The sequence below is a fragment of the Rhinatrema bivittatum genome, chromosome 3 (genome assembly GCF_901001135.1).
Source record: "Rhinatrema bivittatum chromosome 3, aRhiBiv1.1, whole genome shotgun sequence".
NCBI classification, from domain to species: domain Eukaryota; kingdom Metazoa; phylum Chordata; class Amphibia; order Gymnophiona; family Rhinatrematidae; genus Rhinatrema; species Rhinatrema bivittatum.
Window position 1 is genome coordinate 337,625,344 of NC_042617.1, and position 23,893 is coordinate 337,649,236.

The window sequence follows — 23,893 nt, forward strand, 5'->3', positions numbered from 1 at the left end:
CGATGGAAACATCAGGAGCGTGCACACAATGGAACCAGGAGAAGCAAGATTATTCCAAGAAAACTGTAACTGATAAACTAGAACTTAGGGAGGGGAAGAGTGTTTAAGAATTTTGTATTTTGAATTTTGATAAACAATCACAGAGAAAATTGCAATTTTTTTTTTAATGTAACCCCCATCTCTGGAAGTGGGCTGCACTCCGGTGGGGGTCATAAAAGAGTTAGTGCTTGGCTCTTAGGGGCTGGACCCCTATCTGGGGCACTGTCTCTTTATTCCCCAAGTATGAGTTCTTTGCTGGGTGGGTTTTCCCTAGCCTAGGACTTCCAGGGAAAGGATTCTCTGTTCCCTCTCCCCAAGCAGCGTCAAGAGATTCCACCAGGTTTCCTACAAATCAGAAAATTCAAAATCCAGGAAAACAACCAGAAAGTGGACTGGAAGGAATACCCTCCCACCATTAATTAGGAAACCTGGGCTGGGTGAGCCTGGTTCTTCTCATTGGGCCTGAAAAATCCAATGGAAAAAAATCAGCTCTGAACACCTCCTAACCTGAAGCAAGCCAAAAGGGACTGCTCACATACTTTCCGTAGAGAGCTGCCTAAAATCCTTTCAGGGGGACAGCCATTCCAACACCCTCAAAGGGAGGGGCTGCTTTTCAATGGTATCCTCCCCCTATACTGCTCTATCTGGAATATGGACTCTCCCAGAGCTCACTGGTAACATGACCGTAGTGTCCATTACATAAAAATGTTATTTTGCAGCCATCCTGGCTTTTTTTGTACACATGTCACTGGATCTAAAGACAAGCATTTTTTTTCCAAAAAGTCAACAAATCAACAAATTCCACTCCTCTTAACTTAGGTGTCAGGGTTTGTTTCTTTGGCTCATATGGAATGAGATGATAAATGGCCAAAAGAGGTCAAACCCAGGTTCTGTCGCTGAACCTGGATTATAGATCCACCACCTACATTGGAAGACTGTTCCATGCATCCTTCACCATTTCCACTACCCCTAAATCCTCTTCAAATGTGCTGGATTCAGAATATTTTTCCATGAACTTAATGGCTCTTCCTTTTGCAATCCTGTGGGATACTGCAAATGAAACGGAAGGTCTAGGGAATGAATTAGACATGGAGATCCAAAATGTGTTTGCTTTATGTAATGTTACAAGGAATCATTAAAACCATATGCAGAGTTATAATGGTGCAAAATAGGTGGTAATGTCCGGCATTCAATGCTAAGAAGGAGTAATGAAAAAGATCTGAATATCTGATCATTATTAAAAATTAAAATAATGACATCCATGGCCATTATTCTGAATAGTGGTAGTCAAAAGATATTTTCATGTTGGGTAATGGGTCTTAAATCCTTTGTATGGGCCCATCGTGCATGCAGTGCATCAAATATCAAAAGAAGTTTAAATTTCCATGCGTTTTTGGTTGGGTTTTTTTTTGTTCCTCAAGTTACCAGAAGAAGAACTAAGAATTAAAAAGCAAGCCTTAAAAGAACAAAATTATATGCCTCAGTTGCTTTTGCAAAGGGAATCTGTGTCGCAGTTCTTGAAGGCTTTCTGGAAGATGAATAGCAGGTTTCAGCACATTTGTCATAGACTGTCATTAGAGTTAAAACGCATTGGACATGAATTGTTTTTATACAGCTCAGTTTTTATTTTCAATTTATTTTTCATCTCCTTCTGTCGTGTCGGCTTTTTATCTGGAAATGGGATCCTTAAAGATTTCAGGCTCTAACTTAAATGATAGCATAACACTTTTGCTTGATGTTAGTTTGAGGTGCTCATATTTTTCCATGGATTATAATCAGTATGGCACTGCACTTAAAGGTTAGGGGGGTGTAGTGGGGGTAGGGGTGGGGGTGTTACCCAACAGTTTCCTCCTACTCCTGTGGGCTTGCACTTCCCTTGCCCCCATCCTCTATTGGGACCACTGTATCATGAGCTTTCATTCATTATTAAATTGAAGAGGGAATTACACATTTTAACCACCTACTCCTCTACTAGTACTACTTACCATTTCTCTTGTGCTACCAGACATGCACTGTGCTGTCCAGATACACATAAAAGAAAGTCCCTACTCTGTGGAGCTTACAATCTAGTCAAGATACATACATACAATAAAAAATGACAGGAAATACATTTATTACAGTGATCATGGTTACAGTTGAGAAGGCTGAGATATGGAAGAGCCAAGTGTTAAGATTTAAAAACAATCTTGAAAGTTAGATTTTTAGAGGGGACTTAATTACGACCAGAGAGAGAGAGAACGAGAGAGCCTGCTGTATCAACTCGGGGTGCATGTTCCAGATGTGCAGCACAGCCGAGTGGAAAGTACAGAGCTGAGAGCCGGTGTTAGAGCTGAAGGGCACAGACAAGGAACAGCTTGCCTGATAAACACTGCAGTCATTACAATGACAATCTTTTGTCACAGGCCATAGGCTGCAGTTTTTTTTCTCCAGATATGAGGACCCCGAGTCTGCCCAGCAGGTGTCACTGTTGAATAATGACTGATACGTCCTCTCCCCAGGCAGCCTTGAATAATTTCTCTTCATCATTGCCAGTCCTGTCCAGCCCTAGGAGCAAAAGTCAGGATGTGGGAACCAAACCCAGGTCTGCTGCACAGCAATACACAGCAGTTCCACTGAGCCATAAAACCAGCCTATCTTTATTTAAGTTGAAAACAAAATGCCATTTTGGAGCAATACACAGAATATTGAATATGACACTTGGAAATAACCAAAGATTTTCTGTTTTCAGTCATACTAGGTTACCCGCAATATTTCAATCAGATCCATTTTATGATGTTGTCACTACAGATTAAAGCCTGCTGGAAGCAGTTATCTTATCTTAGAGATTGCATGGCCTGCTCATACATAATTCTTTAAAATGAACCTCATCCTTTGCATGGTATTGAAGTTGATAAGCAGAGTTCTCGGACCCAAAAGAAAGTTAATTAAGAGTGAATAGCATTTTAAGCTGTGTAGGATTATGAAAAGGCAGAATGCAAAAGTCAAAAGTGTAATTTGCAAATGCGATATGATTTTCTCTCTGTTGGCTTTGTGTGATGTCAAGCCCCAAGAAAATCACAAGTTGTTTTTTTATTCGAAAAGTCATGGTGGTAGGAAGGCTGGGTTTATTTCCAGACTGCTTGCATAACAAAAATGCAAGAATTCACACTTTCCCAAAAAGCATTCATGGCAGAAGTGACTCTACAGAAAGGTAAAATTTTTAACATTTTGGATTCCAAATTTCTCGTGCATCGGCATGGCTACTCTCTGAAAGTTGCTATCCTGGAGCATCCCAGCGTGTCGTCACCAGTTTTTATACAAAGCCCAAAACATCCCATTCTAAAATATTTGCAGATGTAACAGACCTAAGCCAAAATGGTAGCAACAACAAACTGCACCATTTCCTCTGTGTTACATTCTGGCAGAACGCATCTCGTAAATTGTGATTTAAGACAAAAGAAAATGAATCTTTTTTTTTTTCTGGTACTGAAATAAAGTGATTCTGATAGCCTCAGAACTGGAAGCAGTCTCAGGACTACAGACTACATTATTAACTGTCATTCTATACTCCACTGGATGAAGTCCTGCTGTTTCCACTTATCTAAGTCCGAAGCAAGTGTCATCCCGCCGTTTCCATTAAAGAATTCAATCATTCCATCTCTTCAATACTCTGTCTATCTTTCACTCGCTTGTTTCCCATCCTGGGGGTCTCCATTTTGTGGTCAGCATGAACAGCCTTCCATTATCCGTGCCCGTGTTCTGCCCAAGCCCATTGTCATTTCAATTTTAATTTAGCTTATCTTTGACATCAGTCACCTTCTGATTGCTCTGTGATCCTCTTTGTGGTGAAACCTCAAAGCCATTTCCATGCACAAAAATCCAGGTTTATGCACTGAAAAAAAAAAAAAAATTACGTGCATAAATGACCCGAATCGAATGCACACCCCTACTTGTTATCCTTCTCGGGTGCTGAATGACCCAGGTGTCAATTTTCAAAGCGTAGTCATGATCTTTGAGTGTTAACTAAAGAATTATATGTGTACTTAGGTGGAAATCACTTAAGTGGACTTGCAGCTGTCTAACACTATTATACCTTCATAATGTATGCAAACTCAGCTGCATAAGAAGGGATTATGGAGGGGTGTATATGATATGCATTGTGTACCTTCTATTTTCACAATGTGCCCCTGTTTTGCATTTACTAAATACAATACACGCATATATATTTAGCTGCATAGCAGTCGATTTTCAGATTCAGTTTAGGAGGGTACCTCACATTTGAAAATCAGCTTGTTTTCTGTGAACATAAAATTGCAAGCGTAACTTTGAAAATTTGGCTCTGAATATCCAGTTTCTATTATCTTGAAGGGAAATGGGACTCACACAGGATTTCACCAAGAGCTTCACTTAATCTCCATGTGAAGGTCAGTGCTTCTAAAACCTCCTAAAAATTCCAGAACCCCTCTGACATCCACAAATTGCTCCTTTCCTTTAAAACTTGTGGTGCTGTCAGAATTTTGTGTTCCAGGATACTTCCAAATTTGGTTTGATTAATTATCTGATGTGTGATGCAACCGATGCCACTGGCAGTCTCTCATCTTTCTGCAATGGCTTAAACTTGCACGGAGCAGCATGTTTCCATTCTGTCTTCTTTCTGTATCAGAACAGACGTTATCAGAAAGTCACTCGCTAGGCCTCTGTACCACTACCATCACCGGGGTGAAATTCCAAACTTGCAACATTAAAAACAAAACTCAAGTCGTGCATATGGGGACTGACTAATGGTCAGGCCCCCTGACGATTCTGAATTAATGGGCTTCATTAGTGATTTCAGTCTTCAAGAAAGGGGTGAAGAGGTGGGTTGCAAATATAATTATCTGTATGTTCAGTCTTTTAGTCATCGCTGTATGTCAACAAAGCCAGAAGAGTAACCTTTGGAAAAGATGCAGGCAAGTAATGAAAAGTGCATACTTATTGCTGTATGTGAAGAGACAGATTTAAACTGAGTGTAGTGTATATGGAGCCGTATGGGCCTCAGCAGAGATAAATGAAGTGGAAACACTGCATGTGTGCTGCGAATAATGTGGCTTGGCAAAAGAGGGTGGATTATCAAAGTCATTTATGTACATAAAACACAGTTTTATCCATATAAATGGATATTATACAATTGCTCGGGGCTCAATGCATGCGACCCAATTTCGTGCACTTGATTATGCGCACTGCGGAGAGGTATTCCGGGAGGTAGAGCTGGGCCAGAGTTGACAGTTATGCACATACTTTTAAACTTTAAAAAGCATGCGCTGAAGTTAACCCACACAAATTGCACTCTCGATAGAGCAGGCATAAATTTATGCAGGTGCATTTGGGCGCATGCCAGGGTACCTGTGCAAGAATTTTCAAAGCGAACTTATGCGCATCGGTTTGCTTTGAAAATGTGGCTTAAGTCTGCAGGTAAAAATCATACGCGGACTTCGCCCCTCCTTACCTGCACCATTAGAAAGTTACCCTCAGATTGGATGTATATGCATTAGATTGCATTACAGACATAAACCACCAAAACAAATGAAGCAAACTAAAATAAACAAAACTAAAAAAATAGGCCAAAACGAATGGACAAACTGAGCTGAACGTTTTATTGTGTGCACATCCCAGGAAAGATGCAGAGTGCTTGACTGGGAAAAAAATGTGACAAAAGAGGTTTTCTCCCACCTCTTCTCAACCCTTTAAGATTTTCTCTGATCCTCCCACCCTCCAGCTTCCTTTCAACCTTTCTCCACTTCCTCTAACAAGCAGGTCTCTCCCTCCTCTCCCTCCTCTCCCTCCTCTCCCTCCTTTTTCTTCTTTTTCACCTCATCCCCCAACCCATCAAAGGGATCCAGGCAGAAAACTCATTTACACTTCCCAGAGGTGTGCTTAGGTCATAGGAGTAAGCTACGCATGTATAACTTCATCTTAATTTATTGTAACTCACTTAGAGCTCTTGTTTGTACAGGCGAGGATGAAATGTAATTTAAAACATTAAAATGTTTTTATTTATTTATTTAACACTTTTCTATACCGACCTTCATGGTAGAGATCATATCAGGTCGGTTCACATCGAATAGGGGAACTGAACCAAGAACAGTAACCAAAACAAAAGGTTGAACGTGAAAAAGCAAAGTTACATTTAACAGGGAAATTAAAATGTTGAAATTATTCCCCAAAAATCTCAGTCTCACAAATAGCGGGTGTGAAGTAAACAGGTACTTTTGTACCCATGGACTGGGAGCTAATTCTCAAAGGTGGATGGGCAGACTAGATGGTCCACACGGTCTTTTTTTTTTTTTTTCCGTCATGTTTCCATGCTTCTATGTTTCAATCTGTGTAGCTCCTGTCTGAAACTGTTCTCAAGAAGTACAGCCACAAAAGTGCTCTCCTAGTTTGCCAGTAGGTGGCTTGCTCAAAATTGCCCATATGATATCCTTTCTTTGTAAGCTCCGTCTAATGGCAGCCTGTCCTAATTTCTCCCCTCCTACACTGCCACATTGTTCAGTTTTCTGAATTTGAGCTGCATGCTATCAGCAGATAAGCCCACTGTCCCTGTTGGGGGAGGGTGCCAACACCGTCCTGCACATGTGTGGTACACTGAACTGCATGGTGCAGGCCTGGCAGAGGGTACACACGCTCTTAGAAGCATCAGTATCTCCTAACAGCTGGGAGGGAGTCCAAGAAAATAGTATGTGCGTAGGTTAACCCGCACAAGTTGTGTCCTGTGAAGAGCAGGTGTACCTTTGTGAAGGTTATTTTTGCATGTGGTAAAGGAGAGCATTTTCAAAGTGAACTTCCGCACACAAATTCACTTTGAAAACGTGGGGTAAAGTCTGACAGTAAACATTACTTTTTCCCTGCCTGCACAGACATACAATTAATCTCCCTAAGGGATGTGAGAATGTATGCACCAAGTTAAAAGTGACAATTTTAATGGGGATCAACAATTGTAGAGGTGTGGGGGGTGTCAATATTTAGAAGCCTGCTAAGGGAATAGAGATAACTGGATACATTGACCTGATTATCTTTTTCAGGATATTCAGCTGATTAAAAGTGCTGCTGAATATCCAACTAAATCTCCCAGCACAAATTTTGAGATCTTATGAATGCTCCCAGAAGCTTCTGTAAGACACATTTTAAACACACAATGGAAAACTAAATAATCTGACTCTACACTCTATCCGGTGCAGTTTAACATACACATCAAACTTAAAACTTACATAACTTCATACCATAAAAAAAAACATTAATATCAAGGCACCTCAGCAACTATGTCAGACCTAAACATATGCCTTTTGGAAAAGAAATGTTTTCAATCCTTTCCTAAATTTTGTCAGATTTTTTTCTAAACAATGGACTTTAGGGAGTGAATTCCATAATACTAGGGCTGCATAAGTCACTGCCTGCAGATTTATACACCGAATTTAAGGGCACTGTCAATTGCCCAGACCCCTCAGATCGTAAAGTTAATCCGGAATCCTACTACGTAAATCCTTCCTTCATCTGGTTTGACCTTGCTGAATATATTAATTTATGTATTAGGACCAATAATTTGAAATGCAAATGGCTCCTTATCAGGAGCTAATGCAGTCTCCTTAAAACTGGGGTTATATGATCACGATACCCGCTGCCTCTTATAAGTCTAGCGGCAGCATGCTGCACAAGTTGCAATGATCAAAGCAATCTATGTGGCATGCCACCCCAGAGGCTATTATGATAGTGCAATTGACTTATCACTGTGGCCTGGACTACTGTTCGAAAAAATTGTTCAGATAAAAGAAATTTCAATGGTCTCGCTAACTTTAATTTAAAAAAATGCCGCCTTTGCCATTTGTCTAACATGAGAACGAACAGTGAGGCCAGAATCTACTAAAATCACTAAACGTTTGGCCTCTATTTTGAATTGGTAAATCATTAATCTCATTGCTAATTTGTAAATCTATGGGTGGGGCTTTTTTTTTTTTCCAAACCAATCTCTAATCTTTCCCAAGCAATCCCTCAATAAAGGAGTGGTAACTGAACCATTGACTTCTTTAGGGATACACATCATTGTTATGGCATAGAATTCCAAATCACTGATGTAGCTCAAGAAAAGGCCCTTTTCCTAGTCCTGATCGGCTTCCTCTGTCTTACAGTTGACATTAACAAAAACAGGCACCCTCAGCAGACCTTAAAGAGCGGCCAGATGCATTCCTAATCAGGCGTTCTCGCCAATAAGCTGGTCCCATTTTCTGAGGTGATTTAAATATTAAGACCATTGCCTTAAAAATCACTCTATACTGTAATGGAATCCAATGAAGTCATTCCAGAGTATGTGCAATATGATCTTAATATTTTTTCTCCAAAGAAAATGAACTGCTATACTCTGCACTATTTATCAATTTCTGAGGTAATCCTAAATGCAGAATGTTGAAATAGACTAATCTTGATATTATGAATGCCTGAATCAGTGCTGCTAGATATACTGGGGTCAAGAACTTGTCTGAGTGACGAGATCAATCATAAAAAAAAATGTGTTTTTCATCCCTACCAAGATATGCACATTCATTGACAAAAGTACAGTCAAAAATGACTCTCAGACTCTTTACTTGCTCCGTCACTAGTAAGGTTACATCATCAAATCTCAGGGCAGGATGCAAGAAAAGTGGCAATCGTTTTCCTACCAAAAAAAAAAAAAAGCATCTAATTTACCGGGTCATTCATCAAATTGTGATGTGCAGCTATCATGTGCAAATTAGAGGAAGGGTAGGAGTGTGTGCGGAGTTCTGTCCCGGCAGCTCTGCGGGCGATAATGTTTTCTACATTATCACCAGCAGCACTGTGGGAAATAACTCCACCTTTTCCTGTGGCACTATGGGGGTGAAACTGTGCAGCCCGGCTGCAACCGCGTGGGTGAAAATACACCATTGTGATGCGCCCGGCTGCACAATTTCGCCTCTCCCCTTTTTTTTTTCACGCAGCTCATCAGAATGATGAATCTAAGCCTTCAATGGATTTAACATCAGTTTTTTGGCTATTATCCATTGTTTGATAACTAATAAATTATTATTGATCTTTTGGGATCTAATAATAATAATAATAATAATAATAATAATAAACATTCAATACTCACACTCTTCACAGTTCTATTTCCTTTCCCAAGACGATGAACAGTTGTCCAATGTCTGGAAACTTGTGTGTGTGGTGACCCCTTGGGGTTACCACTAGATGTCCTTAGTTCCCAATCATTGAGCTAGGAGTAGGGTTTAGGCAGTGGAAGAAGAGCGATATCATTTTCAGAACAGCACTTCCACTGAGGCTGCAGAGAGGTCAGCCTCCCCCTCACCTCACCACCTGTATAAAAACAGGTTGCATCAGAGATCAGTTTGGTGAGGGCAGTATTTGGTTGTGGAGTCTGGAGAGAGAAAGAGTTTTCTATTGTTTGTGGTTTGTGCCTACTGCAAGGACCAGGCCTCATGGTCTGTAATCCAGGATAGGTGCAAGTCTTTTTTTCGAAAACACCACCTGTTTGGTTGGGTAGTCTCCAGTTTTGTGTTCCTGAGATTTTGCTGACTTTTTTGGAGTTTCTTACAAGACCCCTGTTTCCTGGCCCAGGAACATACCTGGGTACTTTCAGTTTACACTCACCCTGAGTGTAAACTGAAAGTTCCCTGAGTTTTTCATCAATTAGCAGGAGGGAGGGGACATGAAGGGGGCAAGTTGGGAGGTATGTGCACACATTCACAATTTAAAATGAGCACATATACATGCTCATTTTCACAAAAATGCTCGCTCACATTCCTCTCATTTTCACACACACACACACTTGCCCACTTACACATACTCCCTCCACACAGTCACTATCTCTTCCCCACCCTGAGCTCCCCAACAGCAGCAACCTCTGCTTGCCTTGGCTGATGAGATGCTACCATCTTCCAGCCATGCCATCTCCTAATCCTGCCGTGGGCCAATTGGAAGGGAAGGAAAAAGGGAGGAGGCAGGCCAATTAGATGCTTTCCAGTCTGTGTGGACTGCACAGGTTGCTTCCCTAGTAGCAGCAGCAGGTCACCCAGAGTTCTTAGGTGTTGGGTGAGAGACCTGGCAATTCCATTAGAATTCCAGAGTCTCTAAGACAAATCCAGAGGGTTCCCAGATACACCCAGGAAAGGACTATGATAAAGTCCCTTTTTCTGGAGCAGCCAGAGCAGGGATATTCTTCCTAGTCCATCTCACAATCCATGGTTGATAGCCGGTGGTGACTTGCTGCAAGAGAGTTCCAGTTATGGATAGTTGTGTAGAGACTTTGCTTTTTGTGGACCCAGGAGGAAGATTTTTGCTGCCACCCTTCTTGCCCTAAAACTGAGAAAATGAGAAGAGCTGATTGTTCCCTGCTGCCTGGACATTTCATCTGAAAGATCCTGTATGCCATCTGGAGAAAAAGAACTGTGAATAAGTGTGAGGGACTGTAAAGAAACTCCCTCAATCCATCTTAAGGGATCTAACCCAGTCCTCCTTAAGGATCAGCCCTGAAAGAGATTCTGGACCAAGGGATGATCTCTTCACCCTAGCATAAGAAGGCAGGGCCCAGAAGCAGGGGCAGATTGGCCTATCGGGGGATCGGGCTTCCCCCGGTGGGCCGGTCTAGCTGGTCACGTGGTCTCAACCACGTGGCTCCTCTCAGCTCAGCCTCAGCACCTCCCAGCCAGCCCCCGCTGGAGACCAAGCCAGCGGGGGCCGAAGAAATAAAAATCGAAGCCGGCGGATACCGAAAAAAAGAAGATCAGTCAGCCCCCGAGGGAGCTGAAGAAATGAAGATGGGAGCCTCCCAGCCAGCCCCCGCCAGAGACGAAGCTGGAGGGGGCCAAATAAATTAAAATTGAGGCCGGCGGCGGCGGAGGCCAAAGAAAACAAGATGGGCGCCGCCCAGCCAGCCCCCGCTTGAGGCTGGCTGGGAGGTGCCCATCTTCTTTTCTTCGGCCTCTGCCAGCCTCAATTTTAATTTCTTCGGCCCCCGCCGGCCTCGATTTTAATTTCTTTGGCCCCCGCTGGAGACCAAGCCGGGGGACCGAAGAAATTAAAATTGAGGCCCCCACTGAACAGCTGGTCTCCGCCGGCCTCGATTTTAAATTCTTCCGCCCCCGCCAGAGACCAAGCCGGAGGGTCGAAGAAATTAAAACCGAGGCCGGCGGGGGCCGAAGAAATTAAAATCGAGGCCAGCGGCGGCCAAAGAAGTGAACACCAGTGCTGCTAACCGCCACCGGAGACCAGCTGTTCAGCGGGGGCCTTAGATCGGAAGGGTGCTTCTGTGTGTATGTGAGAAAGGAACGGTGCTTGTGTGTGTGTGTGTATGTGATGTGTATGTGAGAAAGGAATCTGCCAGTTTAAAAAAAAATGAAATGTGATAATACATATACCTCAACTTTTGTGCTGGTAGCGCAACTTTTGAAAAGTTGGATGAAAAATGAAATTACTGAATTTTAAGCATCCCTCTTCTGGAAAATAAAATTTAGCAAAGTGGGTAGAGACAAATACTAAAACAAAAAAAAATTAAACTATTTAAAATGTTCATCTCAGCATAATCACAAATTTAAGATACTGATGCCAGGTGGGGTTTGGTTTTTTTTTTAAGCATAATTTAAGCATGAAGACTAGAATAGTTCCAATCTGAAACGGTTTTGCTTTTTTTTTTAAGCCTTTAGAAAATGATTATTTTTAAATGACTAAGACTGGAATCTTCCCATTTAAAAGGGAAGTTGACTAAGGATGTCTTTCGGTTCCATATCTCCCACATGAATAATCATATGACTGATAATTTGAAGAAAGACACTTGCTTTATTGCCTGAAAGCATAAAACAAGAGAAGCTGTACGGTGTGGGTGGCTGTCCCTTGGGAGGACAGAACCTGAAGGAAGGATGTCATTTCGCCTTCTGATAGGAATGTGGTTTTCTTATTTAATGGTTGGGATCATCACTTTCACTTTTAGTAAAAGTGAAAAATGCTGCAAGTCTGAAAGCAAGATGCTTCTGTGAGAGTGTAATGTGTATGTGAGACAGGGAGGGTGCTTCTGTGTGTCAATGTGTGTGTGCAAGAGAGATGGAGCATGTTTTTGGCTGGCTTGTGGCTATGAGAGAGGGCATGTGTGTGATTGAGCCTGTTTGTAAGTGGGATAGAACATGTGTGTGATTGAAATCCTGTGTGTAAGAGGGAGTGAGAGCATTGTGTGATTGAGAGAGACTGGCCAGAGAGGTGACATGTGTATGTGTGAGACTGATCAGGTAGATGACTGGTATGTGTGTGCTTATGTGTGTGTGTGAGAGAGAGAGAGAGAGATAGAGAGACTGGTTGGGGAGATGATTGGTGTGTGAGAGACAGAAACTGGTTTTGAGGGTATGACTGGTGTGTGTGTGTGAGAGAGAGAGAGAGAGAGAAGAGATTGGTTGTGGTCCCTAAGGAAGAGGACTGTGAGGACAGCTTCAGCAGCTACTGCTGCTTCTGGTGTGGCCTGCAAGAGAAAGGAGTAGGAGAACTGCTGGAGAGGGTAAGTAATGGTGGCTTTTTAAGTTCATTTTTCTTGATTGACTACCATTTTAATTATTGGGTAGTATGTAATGTGTCTGCTATTTGAAATATTTTATTGGTGTTTGGTAAAGGTTTCAAAATTTGCTTGAGTCTTTAATTATTGGATTCATCAGCTGTTTTGAAATTATTTTATTAGTATGATTTTATAATTATGATTCATGATTTATATATCTTGATTTTATTGATTGTTTCATGAAGAATGGTGACATTTTTGTTTTTCCATTGTTGCACTGTATAGAGTCTGGCATGATACGTTTTACAGTTTAGTTTTTGTCTGCACATTTCTATTTATACTTTATGTGGCTTTAATCTGTATTTGGTGAGAGTTTGTGTTCTGCATGCAAAAACTGAGATGAAGCATTCTTTTAGCATATGGTTTCTCTGTAGGGATCTGTAGTAGCTTGGCCTGTTCTGTTTTCCTGATAGGAGGTGTATTGATATTTTAGATTCTGGTGTAATATTTGTGGATTTCTTTTTCATAGGAGGTAATGTTATTCTTTGAGTTTTGGCAAATAGTACTGTGTTGAAACGGGAGGACCATGCCGAAATATAGGGGTGTGTACATATATATGTAAATTATATATGTAAATTATATTGTATATGTAATTGGGTACCCTACCCATGGGCCAGTATGGAGAAAAATCCCCCGGGCCACTATTTTCCCTCAATCCGCCCCTGCTCAGAAGGGTTAGACGGGCCCCAGGGAGCAGGCAGAAAGCCAGAGTACATCAAGACCAGTTATGTTTGACTTTATTTGTAATCTTGAGCACAAGTAAGCAATTTTTATTTTACTCAAGTTTTTGATAAATTGGAGTATTTTGTTTCTTTGACATCTCACAGACATTGCACAAATATTGAATAAGCATTTCTAAAAAAAGAGCCTTGGACTTATGATTATATATGACCATTCTCGCGGAGAAAAGTATTGCACTAAGCAACCACTCTGGTGTTATTATGGTCCTTCAATCAATTAAATATTCATGCTGCATATAGTCTTGTGTCTATTTAAAAATTTAAATTGGAGTAGATGAGGACATGGAGGATACTAGCTCTGTATCCCTCAATGTAATGGGACACTCCGGGGTCGCATTTGTTCTTGATTTAATTTTTCACTTTCACTTATTCTGGATTATTTTTGGATGACTTTGTTTGTTGCAGGCACTACCAGGTGAGCAGTTTCTTTCTGTTTTTGATTGTACTCTGTAAATAAGTTGTATATAAGGAAACAGCCAGTGTTTGCTTCCTTTATCCTACTGGCTGCTTCCCTAGATATGACTGTCCCAAGTTATCACATATGATGGTAGCAGTGGGATCTCTTGCCCATGTGGGAAGCACAGGCAGAAACCCATAACCACAGCAGAAAGAAAAACAAATCTATAGATTTTTTTTTCTTTTTCCTGAGGACTAGCCCATAGGGATGTGCAGCAGGGATGGATTTGTCCCATTCGTTATTCGTATTCGTCAGGACCCAAATCCATTGCAGCAATGGACAGCTGGCACCATCTTGTGCTCCTACCATGTGACAGGGGCTGACCAATAGCATAGTAAGGGCAAAGGCTATCGGCGTCATTTTGAATACTGGCAGCCGACGGCACGCGTGCAGGAGATCGCTCCAGGACCCCCGCTGGACTACCAGGGACTTTTGGAAAGTCTTGGGGAGGTCAGAAGTCAGGGGAAGAACAGCAACCCACCCAGAATGTCATACCTTGTTCCTTTGAGTGGGAAAATGAGGGTGACCCAGGAAACTTCAGACAGATCCAGACGGAGGACAATTCCCTTTAAGTGGGCCCAGGAGCATATACAGAGGGTGAATGGAAAACTAGTTCCTGGATCCCAGGTTATAGATTCTATTTTCTCCTACCTTCAGCGGGTCTCTCCTTCCTTCTTCTTCACACCGTGCCTCCTCCCTGGGGCCTGTGGAACCCTGAATAGCAGGGCTCGCCAAAGAATACAGCATTCTGCCATCTCTTCTCGGGGCTTCAGAGGTCATTAGGGCAGATTGTCTCTCTGGCGTTTTAGTTGACTCGTCCTCAGTTCTTCTTGAGGTTCCAAACGGCGGGTTGGGAGTCGGCACACTGGGACTGAGGGATGTTTCCTTTTCCAAGGTGTTCGATGTCTACTCCTCGCCGGCTTTGCCAGTGGCTCCTCCTACCAGCATTGAGTACATGGGCCTTGCAAACACTGCTTCAATCCGTGGCTGCCTTGAATCAGGAATCGGGGGTTGAGGCAATATTTTCTCTAACTTTTGCCTTTCTTTTTGAGTGAGGAATTTTAAACAACAAAAACAAATTCCTAAAAGAGGAAAAAAGGCTTAAATCAAAGATTCTCCCACAGGGTCGAGGTGCTTGCGTGCAATCTATGCAGCGGCCATCTTGGTCTCCCATCCTTGACATTCTTGACATTCCTGACTATGTCACAAGATATCCAAAGGCAATACCTTTACAGAATATAAAAACCCCAACTGGTGACAACCGCTTTCATGGAGGTTTTTTCACAACTTGGGCTGCCCAAGAAGATCCTGACAGATCAGAGGACCCCCGTTTATGTCCAAGGTAATGCTCATGGCAAAAACTCTGCATACCTCAGTGTTTCACCCACCAACCAATGGCCTTGTTAAGCATTTCAGTCAAAAGTTGAGAAAATTTGTGGAAGAAGATGGCAAGAATTGGGACTCATTGTTACCCTATCTACTGTTTGTGAAGTACCCCAGAGCTCAATGGGGTTCTCTCCTTTTGAGTTACTGTATGGGAGGAGGCCAAGAGGAATCTTGGACATAGCTCATGAAACTTGGAAAGACAAAGGGAACCCTGAGCAGAACCTCCCTGACTATGGCCTCTGAGTGTAGGATCACATAAGAAAGGGTGAGAGTGGTCCACCTATGCCCAGAGAAGGCTCAGGCTACCCAAGCCTGAGGTTACAATTGCCCCATGGTCCAAAGAGTATTCTAGCTGGGGGATCAACCTGTTGAGAACATCCCTACCAATACAATATAAGCCACTGGATTCATACCATATAACATAGGGTGGCATTCGAGGATATTATGACTTTCGCATCGAACGATGCTGTCACTTCTGATGCTTATTACTTCTTTAGCACTACAGTTCTGTACAAATAGACAATCTCTTCTCAGTAGAGCTTACAATTTAGTCATGATAAACATTATGTTGGGATATATCCTTGGCAGTGTGGAATAACTGGGCAGACAAGATGGGCCAGTTGATCTTATGCTGCCACCATCTATTATCTTACTTTGTTACTTTGGGAGGAGTAACCTAGTGCTTATAACAGCAGGCTATGAACCAGGGAAACAAGTTGAAATCCCACTGTTGCTTCTTGTGACTTATGACAAGTCACTTTACTCTTTTTTGCCTCAAGTACAAAATTAGATTGTAAACTCTCTAGGGATAGGGAAATACCTCCAGTATCTAAATGTAATCTGCTTTGAAATGCCAAAAAGTAGAATAAAGAAACAAACAATATTTGAATATTTGGAAGATAGAGCTTAAAAGTTCATGATGTAGTAAGGATCATATATAAGAATATGTTTTATATTACAAGGGTTGTAAAGATGTTTGCATGGGAATAACGCCGAGGAGCCAGTAAGTTTAATTTAGAACATTCCCTGGAGGCACATAATGAAATAGTCATAATGATAATAGAGATAAAGTGAATGTAGTAAATTAGATACCAAGACATGCCAAAATACTGGGAGTAGGATTCTACAGTGAAGTCCCACTAAAATCTGCAACAGAGTGGACATCCCTGAAGGAGTAAAGAGAATGAGAAGTGATCTAAGAAAGCTTGAGGAGTGATCAGAGGCTTGGCAGCTGGGGTTCAATGCCTAGAAGTGCCATGCATTTAGAATGCAGTAATCCAAATCAGTTGTACATATTGGGGGGTAAGTTCAGGCAAATGGAAAATTGGAAAATGGCGCCTACCGGGCCAGGTCAGGGGTTGGGGTGGGGGCTGGGACACTACCTTTTAATTTTTTTAAATTGGGAGGGGGTATGAACTTTGGGGAGGCACTCACAGTTTTTTAGGGGATGGGGATGGGAAGGGGGGCCAGGGCTGGAGCCTTTATTTTATTGGAGAGATTTGGGGTAGTGGGGGGGTCGGGACCATCACCAAACAGGTTGATTGGTGGCTCTAGGTTGAGACGGGGGTCAGCACTGCCCCCCCCCCCCCCACACACACACTCAACCTTCCTGTTTTGCCACCATTTTTAAATTTGTTAGCCAGTGACTCTTTAAGGCAATGGCAGTCCCATGAGGTTGGAGCTGGCATCGTGTTTGGCTGCGAGACAAAAGAACACACCATACAGCTGCACTGCTTTTTCAGGGGAGGGGCCCCAGTATCGCGGTGACACCCCTTCCTACAACAGTGGTACCCCCTCCTGTGATAAAACATTGTGGCTTGTTGGCTGTAGGCCTTAGTATGCTAAATTGTTTATAAATTTGCTATTGAGAATGATGTGCAAATGAGTCAGGCTTGTGTTCATATATATAGTATGCTAGTTTCAAATGAGTGAATGGAATTGCATGAAAGGATGGTTGATTATAGGGGAGTAAAAGGAAAATGAAGAAACATATCTGGAATAAGTGAGATGGTGAGACTAGGAAGTGATTAACAGATTTAGTAAGGCCAGGTCTGCCTAAGAGGTATACAGGACCTGGGGGCAATTCAGCCAGAGAAAGCCCTGCTCATCTTCAGATTGGGCAGGCAGAGGCTGGTTTGCTGTCCAGATGCTCTGGCACTAAACCCCCTGCTCCCCGCTGATGTCTCCGCTGTGCAGGCCACTGCAGTTCCTGGCCCACTAGCACTCTCTACTTCGGTCCTCCCTTTAAGAATGGCCATGATTAAGGCCTAAGCTTTCTAGGACAAGAGTTCACTTCTTCAGATGCATTTGAAGAAGTGGACTCATCCTCGAAAGCTTAGGCCTCAATAAATCTTGGTCCATACGGTGCCAGCAGCCTCTGTGTTATATTTGCCACCACAAACTAATATGGCTGCTCCTTTGGACGTTCTGTAGTGACGGGGAAAAATAAATAGAAGACAATTAGTTTTCTTACTAAGGCTTTCCTCACTTTGCACCTATAGGGGAAACAAAGCCTAGTGAATCTGGCCCATTGAGTTTGATCGCTGATTTAGCTTCTATTGGGAAGAAGTAAGGTTTTTCATGGAAACACAGTGTATCATGGGAAGAAAAGGTTGAACTGCAGATTCCTCTTGCAGGTCTCCTGAATGCCACGTGTTAGACCATGTTAGGGTAATTTTATAAGTCATAATTTCTTCTGAGAGGGCTTCAATATTGCCATAGGTTTAGTATATGTTGGTTTCTGATTCTAAAAGGATGTTGCATAGATAGCTATGCTGCACAATATGATGACAGCATCCTCCAGGACCAAGTTAAATGTTGTTTGTTCAAATTGTATATTAAAAAAAGCATTGCAAATTCAATAAAACTCTATGAACACATGAATTATGCTTGAATTATCTCTGCAGACTCCTAAACGGACCAGAAATGTATGCTGCAAGGATAATTTGAGACTTGGCTTTTATCTAGAAATTACTGATTGAACGTGGGTTTAAGTGCATTTGTCGATCCACTTTATTTTATGGAGAGCTTCATCATTTTAATGTTTTCTCCTGTGGTGCAGAGATAGGGCACCGGTTGTCCTTTTAAGTTGTGGTTTTAAGATATGGTGGAGTGTAGAGCACCTTATGTCCCGGAGGCTAGGAAATATGGGGTGGCGGTATTTGATGAGTTGGGGGAATGTGCGATCTGCCTATGTGTTTTTAATCTTTTTTTTTTCTCTGATTGATATATTTTATATTATTATGCATGGCTATTGCTGCAAATAAAATAAAAATAAAGATCAATACAATCCTTAGGCTTGATTCACTCTTGGGTTTTTTTTAGTGTAAGGATGGGAAGAAGAATTATAATGATAACAGTGAGAGGGCAGCCTTCCTTTCTCCAGCACTATTTCCTGCTTCAGACATTCATTAAGACGCACATTCACAAGCCGCAGGAGGTGCAGTTTTGCTGGTCTGTTTTGGGATGAACTTCCCCTTTTGTTTCTGGTTTTCTTTTCTCTAATCTCAGAACTGTTACTCTGCCCCAGGGCTACTGCTACAACCCTGATTTTTTTTTTTTTTTTTTAAATCAAAGTCTGAATAACATTTTGAAAGAAAAAATAATATGAAGTGTCCTTTCCTTCTCTTCTTTTTCATTTCTATCTTTCTTGGTGACAATTTTTTTCAGCCATTGCCCAGCCTATCACAGGAGCCCTTCCAAGTCTGTGGAACAGCTCCTTTTGAATTTGAGGGAGGAAAAAGATTTTGAAGCAGTATAGAAAAAAACTGAAACATGGTTAATGTTTGCGACTTTTTAAACGTAGCACCTAATAACCTGTTTGGCAAAGAAATATCATGCAGATTAGAGAAGCAGTTTTAGTTCTGTATACTGCTCAATTGATTTTTTTTATTGCATGTTTTTTAAAAATGTACATAAGTTTGAGCGATTTTTAATCAGGAAGGAGATAAACAGATGCCATTAAATAAATAAATCTCCTTGTCTTCCATACCGGAAAATCAGGTGAGAATTATAAATTGGGCCTGCTCTATATCTAAGCATTGGGGGTAACTTTCAAAAGGATTTAAGCAGCTAAAACTGTGTTTTTGAAAATTGCTATGATATATGCTATTTTTTATTTTTTTATTTTTGTTCCATACTGGGTCAGACCAAGGGTCCATCAAGCCCAGCATCCTGTTTCCAACAGTGGCCAATCCAGGCCATAAGAACCTGGCAAGTACCCAAAAACTAAGTCTGTTCCATGTTACTGTTAGGGATGTGCAGACAAAATGTTTATGTTCATAAGTCCATAAGTCGAAAGGGGGGGTCAATTTCGGCCAATATGGACATATGTAGAATTCCATAAGTTGAGGCTATGTCCATACGTGCACCGGTTCCCTAAATAAAAATTTAAACCCCTCACCCTCCTTAATCCCCCCCCCCAAGACTTACCAAAACTCCCTGGTGGTCCAGCGGGGAGTCAGGACGCCATTTCTGTATTCTTTTGCGAGGAGCACGTGACGTCGGCGTCATGTCGGAGTGACGCGGACGTCACATGATTCCCCGCGCGTTCGCTCCGGGACCCTCGTTGGACCCAACCGGAACTTTTGGCCAGCTTGGGGGGGCCTCCTGACCCCCCCAAGCTGGCCAAAAGTTCCTTGGCCAGCCATCCAGGGATCACTGTTACAGTATCTGAGGGACTTCAGCCCTACCGGGCACTTCAGCTCACTACTGCCACCTCTGGTGGTTTCAAGACCTGTTTAATAAAAGAACTAGTGTGTGTCTGTCTCCATACTCTAAGCCTAGCCGGTGGTCCCTCTCGGGATCTTTCCCCCGGGGCGTGGTCATCTGCCACCGGCCCAAGGATCCACTTACTACTATCTCCAGCAGTCTATAACAACAGATTGCTAAGTCCGCCTATGGAATACATCAGATTGACACCCCTATCTGATTGCTCCTCCCACCAGCATAGCGGATCATAACACTGACAGGGTTTCTGCTTTGGATATATTTTAAAAAGTTTTTACTGTGAGTTTTTGCCTCTACAGCCAACTTCTTTTCAAATTCTCTCTTAGCCTGTCTTATCAATGTCTTACATTTAACTTGCCAACGCTTATGCATTATCCTATTTTCTTCTGTTAGATCCTTCTTCCAATTTTAGAATGAAGATCTTTTGGGTTGGTGCGCGAACAAAAGTATGCGCTCGCGCAAATTTATAAAATCTGCCTCCCCATTCCTAAATAGTTAACTTCGCCCCAATACTTTTAAAATAGAAAATTTCCCAAGCAAAAACTTACTGATTCCTTTCAGCCACCAGCAAGGTGATCCTCTCCTCTCAGTGCTCCCACTTGAATTGTTAATAGCTTGTACGCGAGTAAGTCGCACTTTAAGCGCGTAAATAGGCTTCTGAACATTGCTACGACAGTATGTTATATTTACATGTATACCTCCTAGGTTCAATTCCCAGGCCAAATCTTCCACTCCCCAGGTCAGCAGGGGCTGGGGATGCTGCAGAGGAAGTCCTAGGCATTATGCAATGGCGTCACCAAGTGGGCAGATTTAGGGCCCCTGATTGCAGACTACCAGAAAGAGCCTGGATACCTGGCCCCGAAGCACTGCTGCTTCAGTAACAGGACTGAAGTGTGTTGGGGGCCACTATAAAATAGGAGAAAACAATGTCCAGGTAGTTGTTTCTTGAAGGGAGCCATTTCCAAGCTCCCTGCATTGTTGCAAATCTGCAAGGTTGGGACACATGCTTTTTTTTTTTAATATGCATGTAACTATGTCAGCGAAACTACAAGCATCAAAGAGCAGGTGTAATTATGCGCATGCAGTTTTGCCGGGATAATTTGCAAAACCTGCTTTGAAAATTGGTGTGACTTTTATGCACATATTTGCAGGGTAACTTATGTGCCATTTGAGTGCTTTTCTGACAGGAATGGCTTGTCCGATAGGAGGGTAAACTTGAACACATATGTTGTGTATGTGCAGAAGCTTACCCAGACTCGGCGGAGGCATTCCTGGGTAGCAGAAGTGGGGAAATGATTTTGGACTTAAGCGTGTACTTTGGATTCTGAAACGTGTGTGCATAAATGTCCTTGAAAATTCCCTGCATGCAAACTTGCGGGTGTAATTGTGTGCAGGAACTTTTGGTGGGAGAATTCTCACAGTGAACATAAATTAGCCTTGAAATTGTGTGTAAGTTGTCGTGTGCATTTGTGAACTTTCTTATGCAGACTGTTAGCCTTCTGGGGATCCTTGTCTTAACCGTCTGCGTCCATTTCAAATCAAACATGCTCCTAAGTTATTCCATTTTTCAAAAGGAAAGTGTGCCAATTTTCCCTTTTAAAATATTCTGCCCAAACTACCCGAACCTGCTAAGCTGGGCACAGGTTTCTCCCGAGGAAATTTGCACACAGAAGTTTTTTAAAATGCAAAACTATGCACCTAAGTGCAATCCCCCATCCCCAGTTTCACCCCCAGGAACCTCACTGGTCAATGCATATGGACAATTTTACAGCAGACCATTTCTCTGGAAAATGCATCATTTTACCTGCGGAAATGGTCATTGAAAATTACCCTCATAATGTAACTTGGTAGATGTTATCGACCGCTCTGGGCCCTTGGAGTCCTTGGTGAAGAGAGGTAAAGAAATTTAAATAGAAATAGAATATATGAGTGAACAGTAAAAAAAAAATAAATCTTTAATTTACTAATGAAAGTGAAGGAAAAGCCATAAATGATATTGAGCTTGTAATACTGCAGTAGTTAAACAAGACTTTCAGACTAGATTGACCTGGAGGTCTTTAATTGCTGTCCACAACGTCTCTGTTTCTGTGTTGGCACTTTTACCAAGCGTGCTGCTAAACAAAAGGCAGAAGGTAAAGACAGTCCGGTCACAAACAATACATAAGCCCAACATGAGCAAAAGAATTAGTAATAGGAGGGGTGGAGGGAATAGGGAGGGCTGAGGTGAGTAAGGAAAACGCTGACACATTTGGGCTTTGAGAAGCAGCGAGCAGCAGACTGGAGGTTGATAGAACGTGGGATTAAAAAGCACAGAGAGGCAATTTGGTACAAGGCAGTGATTGAGTGACCAGTCAATGAGGAGTGGCAGATCAGAGAAAACAGTGTAGAGTAAAGCATGAAATCAATAATGTCAGGTAAAGGGGAAAAGTACTATAGGCGATTTTGCAGGGGAAGGTGAGTAAATTGCTGGGAGAAGTTGCATAATACAGCAAACCTACCTGTCTCTAGTCCTCTTGTTCCATTTTGCCTCTTGATTAGGGATATTCCTTCCTGTGAGCTGCGCCCACCTATATGCAACTGGAGTGGTATGATAACCCAGGGTCTTCACAGAACTGTTTCCAGGTCACGATTGCCAGGAACAAATCATCAGCGCTCTTAGAAACTGAACAGCTCTTTTCATGCCATTTTCTTAGACATTTTCCCCTTGCGTCTGCTGCTTTCCAGTGTTGGAGATAAGATACCGGACTATTTCGACCTGGGTTCTGATCCAGTTTGGCAATTTCTACATTCCTATAGACCCCACTGGAATCTGTTTTTAACCATTCCTCCTATAGAAACCTGTATTAACCCCTTGTTGTGCCTTTCTCATTACAATTTCCTAGTTTTACCCTATCATAGAATATTTTATATTGTCTATCAAAACAGGTTGAACCAAGAACAGTAATGTGCAAATATCTCTAGAGTGAGGAATGAAATGAGCATGTTCACAACTATGCCCACAGCAATCTCAACATATGTATATGATCAAATGTGATGGTAATATTTAAAGTTATATGTACAGAAATAAGGCAGAGAAAGCATCTCTAAATGCATTTTAGGGGCAATCTTTTTCTTTGAAACTTTATTTTTATCTATTACCAAATGCATAAATCAAGTCAATACTTCAAAAAAAAAAAAAAGGATTCGGAGATACAGAGTTGCAAGGAGAAACTCAGATTTACTGAATAACAAAATTCACTTAGCACTCCCCTTAGTCCACAAACAGAAGGATGCAATAACAAAAAACCACAGAGGGACAGGTAATATAAAAAAATAAACAAAAAGAGCATTAACATATGCCATATTATCAACATCATTTAACAGAGATCACCAGCTCCTGAACTTCCTGCACCCTCTAATCTTTTAGAATCAAGAAAACAACAAAGATTCAGAAAAATAATTCTGCAACATTAATAAAACCTTTACAAGGCTTTCAGAATAGTGAAAAAAACAACAAAAGCTATAACCTCCCGGAGCATTTCCAGAAACCTTTACCTGTAATCCCGAGACTTTTTACACACATCAGGAAACGCCCCAATCTTAGGTCCCAAAGACGGAGAACCATGATTACAAAACTAAAGATGGAGAATAGTGGCCAGTCTTGATCAAAAATCAAGGATGTCAACAGAGAGGCCTGTCTTGTCACATCTCCTGATTTTTCTAGTATAGCAGTCAAGATTGTCCATGGACAAACCTCCACCTGATTGATCCATGTTCAACTGCGAGATCCTTTTCTCATCAGGTGAATAGTATGACTTATTAATAAAAGGAATAGTATCTTTTGGAATTTTGAGAATTTCAAGCAGATATTTCCTAAACATATCTCTTGGCAAAGAAAATTTATAAATCTAAGGTTCAAATGTCTTATATAATTTTTGAAATTCTCAAGTTTTCTAGCAGTGATCAGTTCGTCCTGAACCAATGCAG